This window comes from Coregonus lavaretus (assembly GCF_964263955.1).
Source record: "Coregonus lavaretus genome assembly, contig: HAP1_SCAFFOLD_69, whole genome shotgun sequence".
Lineage (NCBI taxonomy): Eukaryota > Metazoa > Chordata > Actinopteri > Salmoniformes > Salmonidae > Coregonus > Coregonus lavaretus.
The window spans coordinates 1,540,151-1,555,120 of NW_028158220.1; the positions used below are offsets into that span (position 1 = coordinate 1,540,151).

At 44.4% G+C, this 14,970-nt stretch overlaps 1 protein-coding gene across 1 annotated transcript in view; it reads right to left on the reverse strand.

Annotated features, from left to right (window-relative positions):
• LOC311124275 (uncharacterized protein) overlaps positions 1-14,970 on the reverse strand; it is a gene marked incomplete at its 5' end in the record, with an annotated part of 339,652 nt that overhangs the window by 21,400 nt on the left and 303,282 nt on the right. The window lies entirely within an intron of this gene.

The window sequence follows — 14,970 nt, forward strand, 5'->3', positions numbered from 1 at the left end:
AGAGCACACATTACACCGGTTTTAAGGTCTCTGCACTGGCTGCCTGTGAGTTTTAGAATTAATTTAAAGATGATTCTATTGGTTTTTAAATCAATCCACGATTGTGCACCCCAATACACGTCAGAAATGCTTTTGAGTTATGTACCCAGTAGGTCCCACAGGTCCTCTGGCACTGGCCTTTTTAACTATCCCAAAGCCCAGGACCAAGAGGCATGGAGAGGCAGCCTTTAGTTACTATGCCTCCCAGCCTCTGGAATAGCCAGAGAACCTGAGGGGGAACGAAACTGTGGACATATTTAAAAGAGATTTTAAGACACACCATTTTAGCTTTGCTTTTCCTCAGAGAGCTTTTTAGTCGTTCATTTTCTTTTGTTATTCTTTAGTTTTTTATCTTATGTTTGTTGTGTAAATATTTCATTTTCATTTTTTTTGTTCATTTTTTTCTTCTTCTGTAAAGCACATTGATTGAAATGTGCTGTATAAATACATATTGATTTGATGTGAATTTAGGTAATGTGATCCTGAAAATATATTTCCACAATGGCAACAGGTTCTCTAACTGGGTAAAATTATTTCCACACTGGGAGCAATTGTGTGGTTTTTCCCCTGTGTGTGTAATTGTGTGGATTTTTCCTCATGTGTGGGTCCTTTTATGTGATTTTAGGTCATATGATCGTGCATATCTCTTTCCACACAGGGTGCAATGGTAACGTTTCTCCCCTGTGTGCGTCCTCTCATGTGCCTTCATGTTATCTAACAACCTAAAGAATTTTCCACAATGGGAACATGGGTAAGGCTTCTCTCCAGAGTGTATTTTCTTATGTTTGTTAAGGTTCCCTAACTGCAAAAAACACTTTCCACACTGGGAGCAACTGTGTGGTTTTTCCCCTGTGTGTGTCCTCTCATGTGATTTTAGGTCATGTGATCGTGAGAATCTCTTTCCACACTGGGAGCATTGGAAGGGCTTTTCTCCTGTGTGTTTCCTTTCATGCTCTTTTAGCTTCCATAACCACTTAAAACCCATATTACACTGGGAGCAGTGGTGTGGCATCGCTGGATTAGGCGTCTCTGGGTCTGGTTCCCCTGAAGGACTCTTTCTGCTGTCAGAGTGAGAGTCTGGTCTCTCTCCTGCCAAAGACAAAACAGAGTATTTAGTTAAACAGAGTATTTAGTTAAACAGAGTATTTAGTTAAACAGAGTATTTAGTTAAACAGAGTATTTAGTTAAACAGAGAGACCTGAATGAAACCTCCATGATAAAACTGTCTTCCTATGAGGTTGAATCCAGACTAGATCCCTCATTATTTAACAAAATGTGGATCCTGGATGCTGATAGGTTGATAGCTGTTAGTTATTCACGTTAATCCCGGGTAATGCCTGTTAACAGTTCCATTTGAATTATTCCTACACATCCACTGTCCCACAGCCCTGCCAGGCAATTCATAAACTAATCTCCACTAGAATCATCAAGACATTATCACCCCATGCTTCCAGCCTAGCATTTGGTTTGTATGTAAAATAAAATATGTATAGAATTTATTTTTGTTATTTACTACTAAATATAAATATATGGAACATGTTTATATATTTATATGGAATCGCTTTAATTACTATAATGACACCTAGTGGCCAATTTTTGGTTTGCGACTAGAATGGTACATAAGGGGTTAAGTTAAGATGGGTCTAGAATGGTACATAAGGGGTTAAGTTAAGGTGGGGCTAGAATGGTACATAAGGGGTTAAGTTAAGATGGGGCTAGAATGGTACATAAGGGGTTAAGTTAAGATGGGGCTAGAATGGTACATAAGGGTTAAGTTAAGATGGGTCTAGAATGGTACATAAGGGGTTAAGTTAAGATGGGGCTAGAATGGTACATAAGGGGTTAAGTTAAGATGGGGCTAGAATGGTACATAAGGGGTTAAGTTAAGATGGGTCTAGAATGATTTATACCTTTTCACTTCATGATTTATACCTTTGGATTTACCGTTTATTTCACCCTGATCATTTTAGTGCCCTTTATGAGTTAGTTTTACCATCGATATCAACTGGGACCTGTTTTACCATCATTATCAATTGATCAACCAGTGTGTTTGGCTAGAAACTATACCAACAGAATGAACAACCAGTGTGTTTGGCTAGAAACTATACCAACAGAATGAACAACCAGTGTGTTTGGCTAGAAACTATACCAACAGAATGAACAACCAGTGTGCTTGGTTAGAAACTAAACCAATAGCGACTTACAGGAGCAATTAGGGTTAAGTGCCTTGCTCAAGGGCACGTCGGCAGATTTTTCACCGGCTCGGCTCTGGGATTAGAACCAGCGACTACAATGTGCGAACCCCCCGCCCAATCACACATTATGTTTTTTTGTTTGTATTGTGCATGAAGAAATATGGAAAGTAAATCGTTCACCAAGAAACAAGCGTTAGACGAGACTTTGGGGCGGCAGGTAGCTTAGTGGTTAAGAGCGTTGTGCCAGTAACCGAAAGGTTAGAAGGTTATGACACATAATCACTCATATTCTGTAAATGTCTCCAAAGTGTGTTGTGACATTCTACTGCTTTTAGCTGAGTGTCCTGAACCCATAAAGCACTGGATTATCCTATACAGCTGAACCCATAACCATAAAGCACTGGATTATCCTATACAGCTGAACCCATAACCATAAAGCACTGGATTATCCTATACAGCTGAACCCATAACCATAAAGCACTGGATTATCCTATACAGCTGAACCCATAACCATAAAGCACTGGATTATCCTATACAGCTGAACCCATAACCATAAAGCACTGGATTATCCTATACAGCTGAACCCATAACCATAAAGCACTGGATTATCCTATACAGCTGAACCCATAACCATAAAGCACTGGATTATCCTATACAGCTGAACCCATAACCATAAAGCACTGGATTATCCTATACAGCTGAACCCATAACCATAAAGCACTGGATTATCCTATACAGCTGAACCCAAAACCATAAAGCACTGGATTATCCTATACAGCTGAACCCATAACCATAAAGCACTGGATTATCCTATACAGCTGAACCCATAACCATAAAGCACTGGATTATCCTATACAGCTGAACCCATAACCATAAAGCACTGGATTATCCTATACAGCTGAACCCAAAACCATAAAGCACTGGATTATCCTATACAGCTGAACCCATAACCATAAAGCACTGGATTATCCTATACAGCTGAACCCATAACCATAAAGCACTGGATTATCCTATACAGCTGAACCCATAACCATAAAGCACTGGATTATCCTATACAGCTGAACCCATAACCATAAAGCACTGGATTATCCTATACAGCTGAACCCATAACCATAAAGCACTGGATTATCCTATACAGCTGAACCCATAACCATAAAGCACTGGATTATCCTATACAGCTGAACCCATAACCATAAAGCACTGGATTATCCTATACAGCTGAACCCATAACCATAAAGCACTGGATTATCCTATACAGCTGAACCCATAACCATAAAGCACTGGATTATCCTATACAGCTGAACCCATAACCATAAAGCACTGGATTATCCTATACAGCTGAACCCATAACCATAAAGCACTGGATTATCCTATACAGCTGAACCCATAACCATAAAGCACTGGATTATCCTATACAGCTGAACCGTAACCATAAAGCACTGAATTATCCTATACAGCTGAACCCATAACCATAAAGCACTGGATTATCCTATACAGCTGAACCCATAACCATAAAGCACTGGATTATCCTATACAGCTGAACCCATAACCATAAAGCACTGGATTATCCTATACAGCTGAACCCATAACCATAAAGCACTGGATTATCCTATACAGCTGAACCCATAACCATAAAGCACTGGATTATCCTATACAGCTGAACCATAACCATAAAGCACTGGATTATCCTATACAGCTGAACCCATAACCATAAAGCACTGGATTATCCTATACAGCTGAACCCATAACCATAAAGCACTGGATTATCCTATACAGCTGAACCCATAACCATAAAGGAGGACCGCTGTAGAAGACAAAAATGTCAAGGTAGTGAAAAAACGGCCCAGAATGCCTTAGCCTCTAGCCACACCCACCAACTGGAGCAAACCAAAACGTACCTCATAGTCTGTTCAAGAACCTACAGTCATTTTTTGGGGGATAATAGCGTTGTTCAGCACAAACTCTTCCGCAACGTAGCAAACGTTCAATCAAATTGAACACACCACCACTTTTCAAGACCCAGAAACACCCTTCATTTTACGGACAAGCGCTCCCCTGATTGGTTGCCACACACCCCCATCAAACCTAAATCAACAGCAATAACCCTCACCTGTGAAGAGGCAGGTCTAAGTCCATGAAATGGACTGCTCTCAACAGCTTCTTTCCACATGCTACCAACCCAACAGATGTGTGAACCAGTGGAGGCTCTTCAGAGGAGGAAGGGGAGGACCATCCTCCTCAGTGTATTTCAGAAAAAAAAGTGGATAAATCATTTTTTTCAGCCTTTTTAGATAAAACTATACTAAATATAATCACGTCACCAAATAATTGATTGAAACACACTGTTTTGCAATGAAGGTCTACAGTAGCCTCAACAGCACTCTGTAGGGTAGCACCATGGTGTAGCCGGAGGACAGCTAGCTTCCGTCCTCCTCTGGGTACATTGACTTCAATACAAAACCTAGGAGGCTCTTTGTTCTCACCCCCCTTCCATAGACTTACACTGTAATTATGACAATTTAGCTAGCAAATTCACCTAGCTAGTTTAGCCTACGCAAACACCTAGCTCAAACAGACAGGGATGCTATGTTAGCTAGCTGGCTATGGCTATCCAACACTGGAACTCTTCCAAGTCAAGGTAAGCGTTTGGTTTTACTAATGTATTGCCACCGGGGCCCGCCGGTGTAACTGCTAAACTGCTTACTGACGATACACTGTAATGTTACTGCATGATTGTAGTGGGTTTACTAATGCGTTAGTTCTATTAGCTATGTTGACTATAACATTACTTTAGCTAATATGGTGACAACAATGTAGGCTGTGTAGCGGTTTGGCTTGGAAAGGTTTTTCCGCCTGGTCACATACAAGCTGATGTGTTGTGCATTGAAGTCCACACGGTAAGGGAAGAGGTGAGAGGAGGAGAGCGCGTAGATGTGAGAAGGAATTATACCATGAGCAAAGTGATCATGCTGTTTGTATGTGGCTGCTATGAAAGGGAACTGTGTGTGCGGGTGATCAGGGGGTGTGTTCATTCCGATGATTCTGTTGAAAGATTCTCGTCTGCAACTGATGGACTAATGATTACACCCTGGATCAGCTAGATATAGACAAGTGTGTGCAAGGCGGTATTGAATGGTGTCACTGTCACCTTAAATTAAAATTAGCAAAACTTCTAAAAACCATGTACAAATAATTTAATTTATTTTGAATACAGGTTGTAACAACCAAATTGTGGAATAAGTCAAGGGGTATGAATACCATCTGAAGGCACTAGAAAATTGACTAAAGAAGCAAACTAATTAAAATATAAAAGGTCAAAGGCTCTCAAAACCCTGTCATTGTGTTCTGACTGACACTTTGTGTTATCTACCTTCCAGCCATCCACTCACCCAATCAGAAGACCTCTCCTGATGTTCTGACCGACACGTTGTGTTATCTACCTTCCAGCCATCCATTCACCCAATCAGAAGACCTCTCCTTGTGTTCTGACTGACACTTTGTGTTATCAACCTTCCAGCCATCCATTCACCCAATCAGAAGACCTCTCCTGATGTTCTGACTGACACGTTGTGTTATCAACCTTCCAGCCATCCACTCACCCAATCAGAAGAGCTCATTTCTGTAAGTCCATAGATGTATATAATGAATGTCCATTAGTGGCTAACACGGTTTAAAAAATACTCATTTTATTTTTATTCAGATAAAAATGTTGCATTAAATCAAATGTGTTTTACAAATCAGCACCGGTGTTGTCTCCGACATGGTGGAATAATACTGATGGGAACATTCATGAGGTAGTGGATGTTTTTCATGTTAACAACTTATCAGATCATCATCACATGGGCATTACACCTTTAGCTTGGAGACTAGTACACACATTAACTCAATGAAACCAAACAAACTACATTTCATGAGGTTTCAAGGTTAGAATCAAGAAATACACACAATATTCATCCAATTAACAATTTACATTTTAAAAATATCCAAATCACATAATAAAACATCTAAAAAAGGTTCATACTTGTATCCAATATATCAAAGTGTAGAATCAAAACAAAATACATATTTTAATACATATTTTAAAATTGTAATCTGATTTTAGACATAATATGTCTCCAGAGGAAATAACTAAAATAGCCTATTCTATTCTTGAGTAAGATTTCATCTAAACAATATGATTTAATGTGGCATAAAATAAGAGTCAACCATCAGTCAGAACACAGCCTCTCTATTCTGTCATGTGAATTCAGGTCCTCTGTCTGGGAAAATGTCTTTCCACAATTAGGTTCCCTGACTAAAACTCTTTCCAAACTGTGAGCTTTATCCTCCCCTGTGTGTGTGTGTGTATGTCCACGTGCCTTTTCAGGTTTCCTAACTGGGTTTAAACTCTTTCCACACTGGGAGCGATTGCATGATTTGGCCCCTGTGTGTCCTCGCATGATCTTATAGGTTCCCTAAATTGGTCAACTCCTTTACCACGGGACCGTGGTAAGATGTGTGTGTCATCTCATGCTCCTTAAGGTTATTTAACAACCTGAAATTCATTAGGCAATGGGAACATGGGTAAGGCTTCACTCCAGAGTGTATTCTATTCGTATGTTTGTTCAGGCTCCCTAAATGGGTAAAATCCTTTCCACACATGGGGCAATGGTAAGGTTTCTCCCCTGTGTGTGTCCTCTCATGTGATTTTAGGTCCTGTGAGCGTGAAAATCTCTTTCCACAATGGGAACAGGGGTAAGGCTTTTCTCCAGAGTGTATTCTCTTATGTTTGTTCAGGCTCCCTAAATGGGTAAAATCCTTTCCACACATGGAGCTTTCTCCCCTGTGTGTGTCCTCTCATGTGATTTTAGTTCCTGTGATTGTGAAAATCTCTTTCCACACTGGGAACATTGGAAAAGCTTTTCTGCAGTGTGTTTCTTTTCATGCTCTTTTAGGTTAGCCAACTGGGTAAAACTCTTTCCACACGTGGAGCAATGGTAAGGTTTCTCCCCCGTGAGTGTCCTCTCGTGTTCCTTCAGCTTATCTAACAACCTAAAATTCTTTCCACAGTGGGAACAGTGGTAAGGCTTTTCTCCTGTGTGTATTCTATTATGTTTGTTCAGGCTCCATAACTGGGTAAAACACTTTCCACACTGGGAGCAGAGAAAAGGTTTCTCCCCTGTATGTGTCCTCTGATGTATTTTTAGGTTCTGTGATCTCGAAGATGTCTTTTCACACTGGGAGCATTGGAAAGGCTTTTCTCCTGTGTGTTTCCTCTCATGCTCTTTTAGGTTCCATGACAACTTAAAACCCATATTACACTGGGAGCAGTGGTGGCGTCTCACTGGTTTGGGAGTCTCTGGGTCTGGTTCCCCTGAAGGACTCTTACTGCTGTCAGAGTGAGAGTCTGGTCTCTCTCCTGCCAAAGACAGAGTATTTAGTTAAACAGAGACTTGAATGAAACCTCCACATGATAAAACTGTCTTCCTATTAGGTGTAATCTAGACTAGATCCCTCATTATAAAACCCTACATTTGGATCCTGGATGGCGATTGGTTAATAGCTGTTAGTTATTCACAATACTACCCGGGTAATGGATGTTAACAGTTCCATTTGAATTATCCCACAGCCCTGCCAGGCAAGTCATCAACTAACCTCCACTGGAAAACAGTTCCATTTGAATTATCCCACAGCCCTGCCAGGCAAGTCATCAACTAACCTCCACTGGAAAAAAGCATCTCAAAATGATTACCCCACGCTCCTAGTCTAGCATTTGATTTGTATAGAACTTATTCTGGTGATTTATTATTCAATAGAAATGTATAGAAAATATGTACAGTGGGGAGAACAAGTACTTGATACAGTGCCAATTTTGCAGGTTTTCCTACTTACAAAGCATGTAGAGGTCTGTAATTTGTATCATAGGTACACTTCTACTGTGAGAGACGGAATCTAAAACAAAAATCCAGAAAATCACATTGTATGATTTTTAAGCAATTAATTTGCATTTTATTGCATGACATAAGTATTTGATACATCAGAAAAGCAGAACTTAATATTTGGTACAGAAACCTTTGTTTGCAATTACAGAGATCATACGTTTCCTGTAGGTCTTGACCAGGTTTGCACACACTGCAGCAGTGATTTTGGCCCACTCCTCCATACAGACCTTCTCCAGATCCTTCAGGATTCGGGGCTGTCGCTGGGCAATACAGACTTTCAGCTCCCTCCAAAGATTTTCTATTGGGTTCAGGTCTGGAGACTGACTAGGCCACTCCAGGACCTTGAGATGCTTCCTACGGAGCCACTCCTTAGTTGCCCTGGCTGTGTGTTTCGGGTCGTTGTCATGCTGGAAGACCCAGCCACGACCCATCTTCAATGCTCTTACTGAGGGAAGGAGGTTGTTGGCCAAGATCTCGCGATACATGGCCCCATCCATCCTCCCCTCAATACGGTGCAGTCGTCCTGTCCCCTTTGCAGAAAAGCATCCCCAAAGAATGATGTTTCCACCTCCATGCTTCACGGTTGGGATGTTGTTCTTGGGGTTGTACTCATCCTTCTTCTGCCTCCAAACACGGCGAGTGGAGTTTAGACCAAAAAGCTCTATTTTTGTCTCATCAGACCACATGACTTTCTCCCATTCCTCCTCTGGATCATCCAGATGGTCATTGGCAAACTTCAGACGGGCCTGGACATGCGCTGGCTTGAGCAGGGGGACCTTGTGTGCGCTGCAGGATTTTAATCCATGATGGCGTAGTGTGTTACTAATGGTTTTCTTTGAGACTGTGGTCCCAGCTCTCTTCAGGTCATTGACCAGGTCCTGCCATGTAGTTCTGGGCTGATCCCTCACCTTCCTCATGATCATTGATGCCCCACGAGGTGAGATCTTGCATGGAGCCCCAGACCGAGGGTGATTGACCGTCATCTTGAACTTCTTCCATTTTCATGTGTAATTGAGCTGCCAGCACCAGCCGAGCCTCCCTCTTCAGGGCGAGTGAAGTGAGTTAGAAACAACTAAATGTTTGCGTCTTAGAAGTTGTTTTCACATAACGTTATATCTGAACTCACAAAAAAAAACATGGTCGCTGTGGCAGAAGTTTTATTTTGAAAAGGCAATTTTCTGCATTTATCAGTGCCTTCAGGTAGACTGACTTCTGATGTGAACAGGATTATTAGAGCCATTTAGATACCAACTAACCGACCCTCATTAAGCGGTCAACAAACGGTTACATATATTTTCCAAACAGTACAATGCCATGACCAACAGAAAATACTATCAGAGATCTGCTTTGGCAATGACATGGAGTGGCAAGGAGTGGAATGTTAGCTAAAAAGACTGAAAAAAGGCAGCAGCAGTCGGGAGAGGTCGTGTTTTTCTCTAGCTCTCTAGCTGGAGGTAAGCAAACTTCTCATTTGGTGTTGAGTAAAGCTTAACCATGTATTAGATCGTAGGTTGGTAGTTAGTTGTAGTTAGGTATTGTATTTATTATAGGTTAGTATTGTTGTTATTGTAGGTTTCCGTAGGTTATTGTAGGCTAGTATTGAAGCACGAGGCTAGCTAGCTAGCGGGTAGCTACTGGTAACGATTAGCAACGATTAGCAACGGTGGAGAGCTTCCCATATGGTGTTGAGTAAAGCTTAACCATGTTTTAGATCGTAGGTTGGTAGTTAGTTGTAGTTAGGCATTGTATTTATCATAGGCTAGTTTTGTTGTTATTGTAGGTTTCCGTAGGTAATTGTAGGTTAGTATCGAAGCACGAGGCTAGCTAGCTAGCGGGTAGCTACTGGTAACGATTAGCTGTTTCCACTGTTAAATGTGCTGCTAGCCAACGTAAAATTTTTGCTGCGTTCTGCGTTATGTAAGGAACTAGACACGGACATGAATTATCTGTTTAGTGTGCTAACACACTCTTGGCAGTTTGTTGTAACCAAGTATTGGTGCTAAATTGTGTGTTAATGGATGCTAGCTTGCTAGTTAGCTACGGCGTCATAGCTAGGTATCGTGGGTAGCTACTGTGTCTTGGCAGTGTCTTCCGCCGTGCCGGCTGTAGCACGAAGCGAGCTAATTAGCCGTTTTTTCGAACAGAGTCAGAGTCAACACAGTAGCCATTGTGTGCCGGGTGTAGCACGAAGCTAGCTAGCTAGCCGTTCTTCAAACAAAGCCAACACAGTGGCCATTGCTAGCTACCCAACACGACCAGCGAACTGTACGGTAGTAGCTAATTACAATATACTTGTCCTAGCTAGCCAACGTTGAATCATTGCTGCGTCATGAAAGGAACTTGACACAGACACGAATGATCTGTTTAGTGTGTTATCACACTATTGGTGGTTTGCTGTGACCAAGTGTTTGTGCTAAACTGTGTGTTACTGGATGCTAGCATGCTAGTTAGCTAGTTAACACACTATTGGTGGTTTGTTGTGACCAAGTATTGGTGCTTAACTGTGTGTTAAACTGTGTGTTATTGGATGCTAGCATGCTAGTCAGCTATGGTGTCATAGTTGGCTAGCTGAATAAAGTGGGTTGAGTCTATTCCTTTAAACATTGAACAACTGTGGTTCACAACAATTCTGATTTCTAAAGGTGGAAGTTGGGAGAGTTTTTGTTCGGGTGGTTCAGTGAAACAATTTTAGTTTCTGAGGTAGAAGTTTTTGGTGAGGGAGGCCCCCCTCTCTCCTCTCCCAGATGCTTAGCTCATTTCATTCCGATCTCCTCTGCATCTTTGTAGCCATTTGCTACAGCCTGTCAACTATGCCTCTGCCTATCCCTGTTCTCTCCTCTCTGCACAGGCTACACAAACAACGCACCACACCGCGCGGCTGCTGCCTCTCTAACCTGGTGGTCCCTGCACGCACCCCTCACCTGGAGTTCCAGGTCGCAGGCAGCCTCTGGAACTGCCGTTCTGCTGCCAACAAAGCTGACTTCATCCCAGCCTATGCCAACCTCCAGTCCCTCGACTTCCTGGCGCTGACGGAAACATGGATCACCACTGAAAACACGGCTACTCCTACTGCTCTCTCCTCGTCTGACCATGTGTTCTCGCATACCCCGAGAGCATCTGGTCAGAGGGGTGGTGGTACAGGAATCCTCATCTCTCCCAAGTGGACATTCTCAATTTTTCCCCTAACCCATCTGTCTATCTCCTCATTTGAATTCCATGCTGTCACAGTCACTAGCCCATTTAAGCTTAATATCCTTGTCATCTATCGCCCTCCAGGTTCCCTTGGAGAGTTCATCAACGAGCTTGACGCCTTGATAAGTTCCTTTCCTGAGGATGGCTCACCCCTCACAGTTTTGGGGGATTTCAACCTCCCTATGTCCACGTTTGACTCATTTCTCTCTGCCTCCTTCTTTCCACTCCTCTCCTCTTTTGACCTCACCCTCTCACCGTCCCCCCCTACTCACAAGGCAGGCAATACGCTTGACCTCATCTTCACTAGATGCTGCTCCTCTACTAATCTCACTGCAACTCCCCTCCAAGTCTCCGACCACTACTTTGTTTCCTTTTCTCTCTCGCTCTCCTCCCACACTACTCACTCTGCCCCTACACAGATGGTAATGCGCCGCCGCAACCTTCGCTCTCTCTCTCCCACTACTCTCTCCTCTTCCATCCTATCATCTCTTCCCTCTGCTCAATCCTTCTCCCTCCAATCTCCTGATTCTGCCTCCTCAACCCTCCTCTCCTCCCTTTCTGCATCCTTTGACTCTCTGTGTCCCCTATCCTCCCGGCCGGCTCGGTCCTCCCCCCCAGCTCCGTGGCTTGATGACTCACTGCGAGCTCACAGAACAGAGCTCCGGGCAGTGGAGAGGAAATGGAAGAAAACTAAACTCCCTACCGACCTGGCATCTTTTCACTCCCTCCTCTCTACATTTTCTTCATCTGTTTCTGCTGCTAAGGCCACCTTCTACCACTCTAAATTCCAAGCATCTGCCTCTAACCCTAGGAAGCTCTTTGCCACATTTTCCTCCCTCCTGAATCCTCCTCCCCCCCCCCCCCCCCTCCTCTCTCTCTGTGGATGACTTCGTCAACCACTTTGAAAAGAAGGTTGACGACATCCGATCCTCGTTTGTTAAGTCTAATAACACTGCTGGTCCTGCTCACACTGCCCTACCCTATGCTTTGACTTCTTTCTCCCCTCTCTCTCCAGATAAAATCCTGCGACTTGTGACTGCAGGCCGCCCAACAACCTGCCCGCTTGACCCCATCCCCTCCTCCCTTCTCCAGACCATCTCCGGTGACCTTCTCCCCTACCTCACCTCGCTGATCAACTCATCCTTGACCGCTGGCCATGTCCCTTCCGTCTTCAAGAGAGCGAGAGTTGCTCCCCTCCTCAAAAAACCAACACTCGACCCCACTGATGTCAACAACTACAGACCAGTATCCCTTCTTTCTTTTCTTTCCAAAACTATTGAGCGTGCCGTCTTTAGCCAACTCTCTTGCTATCTCTCTCAGAATGACCTTCTTGATCCAAACCAATCAGGTTTCAGGACTGGTCATTCAACTGAGACTGCTCTTCTCTGTGTCACGGAGACTCTCCGCACTGCTAAAGCTAACTCTCTCTCCTCTGCTCTTGTCCTTCTAGACCTGTCTGCTGCCTTTGATACTGTGAACCATCAGATCCTCCTCTCCACCCTCTCCGAGATGGGCATCTCCGGCGAGGCTCACTCCTGGATTGCGTCCTACCTGACCGGTCGCTCCTACCAAGTGGCGTGGCGGGAAGCTGTCTCCGCACCACGTGCTCTCACCACTGGTGTCCCCCAGGGATCGGTTCTGGGCCCTCTCCTTTTCTCCCTATACACCAAGTCACTTGGCTCTGTCATATCCTCACATGGTCTCTCCTATCATTGCTACGCTGACGATACACAACTAATCTTCTCCTTTCCCCCTTCTGATAACCAGGTGGCGAATCGCATCTCTGCATGTCTGGCAGACATATCAGTATGGATGACGGATCACCACCTCAAGCTGAACCCTGGCAAGACGGAGCTGCTCTTCCTCCCGGGGAAGGACTGCCCGTTCCATGATCTCGCCATCACGGTTGACAACTCCGCTGTGTCCTCCTCCCAGAGTGCGAAGAGCCTAGGCGTGACCCTGGACAACACCCTGTCGTTCTCCGCCAACATCAAGGCGGTGACCCGCTCCTGCAGGTTCATGCTCTACAACATTCGGAGAGTGCGACCCTGCCTTACACAGGAAGCGGCGCAGGTCCTGGTCCAGGCACTTGTCATCTCCCGTCTGGACTACTGCAACTCGCTGTTGGCTGGGCTCCCTGCCTGTGCCATTAAACCCCTACAACTCATCCAGAATGCCGCAGCCCGTCTGGTGTTCAACCTTCCCAAGTTCTCTCACGTCACCCCCCTCCTCCGCACACTCCACTGGCTTCCAGTTGAAGCTCGCATCCGCTACAAGACCATGGTGCTTGCCTATGGAGCAGTGAGGGGAACGGCACCTCTGTACCTTCAGGCTCTGATCAGTCCCTACACCCAAACGAGGACATTGCGTTCATCCACCTCTGGCCTGCTGGCTCCCCTTCCTCTGCGGAAGCACAGCTCCCGCTCAGCCCAGTCAAAACTGTTCGCTGCTCTGGCACCCCAATGGTGGAACAAGCTCCCTCACGACGCCAGGACAGCGGAGTCACTCACCACCTTCCGGAGACATTTGAAACCCCACCTCTTTAAGGAATACCTGGGATAGGATAAAGTATTCCTTCTAACCCCCCCCCCCCCCCCCCCCCCCCCAAATTGTAAAGTGGTTATCCCACTGGCTATAGGGTGAACGCACCAATTTGTGAGTCGCTCTGGCTAAGAGCGTCTGCTAAATGACGTTAATGTGCCCTTGAGCAAGGCACTTAACCCTAATTGCTCCTGTAAGTCGCTCTGGTTAAGAGCGTCTGCTAAATGACTAAAATGTAAATGTAAATGTGCTAGGCACAATAAAAGGCCACTTTAAAATATGCAGTTTTATCATACAATGCAATGCCACAGATGACTAGAGTTTTGAAGAAGCATGTAATTGGCGTGCTGACTGCAGGAATGCCCACCAGAGTTGTTGCCAGAGAATTGAATGTTAATTTCTCTACCATAAGCCGCCTCCAACGTTGTTTTAGAGAATTTGGCCGTACGTCCAACCGGCCTCACAACTGCAGAGCACGTGTATGGCATCGTGTGGGTGAGCGGTTTGCTGATGTCAACAGAATGCCCCATGGTGGGGTTATGGTATGGGCAGGCTTAAGCTACGGACACAAATGCATTTTACCGATGGAAATTTAAATGCCAAAGATACCGTGACGAGATCCTGATCCTTTTTTTTGCGCCGCCTCATGGGTCTCACAGTCACGGCAGGCTGTGACACCGCCTGGGATCGTACCCGGGTCTGTAGTGACGCCTCATGGGTCTCACAGTCACGGCAGGCTGTGACACCGCCTGGGATCGAACCCGGGTCTGTAGTGACGCCTCAAGCACTGCGACACAGTGCCTTAGACCGCTACACCACTTGGGAGGCCTGGGTAGGCTACTTTCTAAATCTACAGTCCAGAATTCTCATCAGTAACTAACTTTTGGATTACTGACACACTGCTAACCCTAATGCCTAACCCTAACATGAAATAACCCTAACCTTAACCACACTGCTAACCCTAATGCCTAACCCTAACATTAAATAACCCTAACCTTAACCACACTGCTAACCCTAATGCCTAACCCTAACATTAAATAACCCTAACCTTACATTTGTGTTTTCATGAAAATTGACAGTAT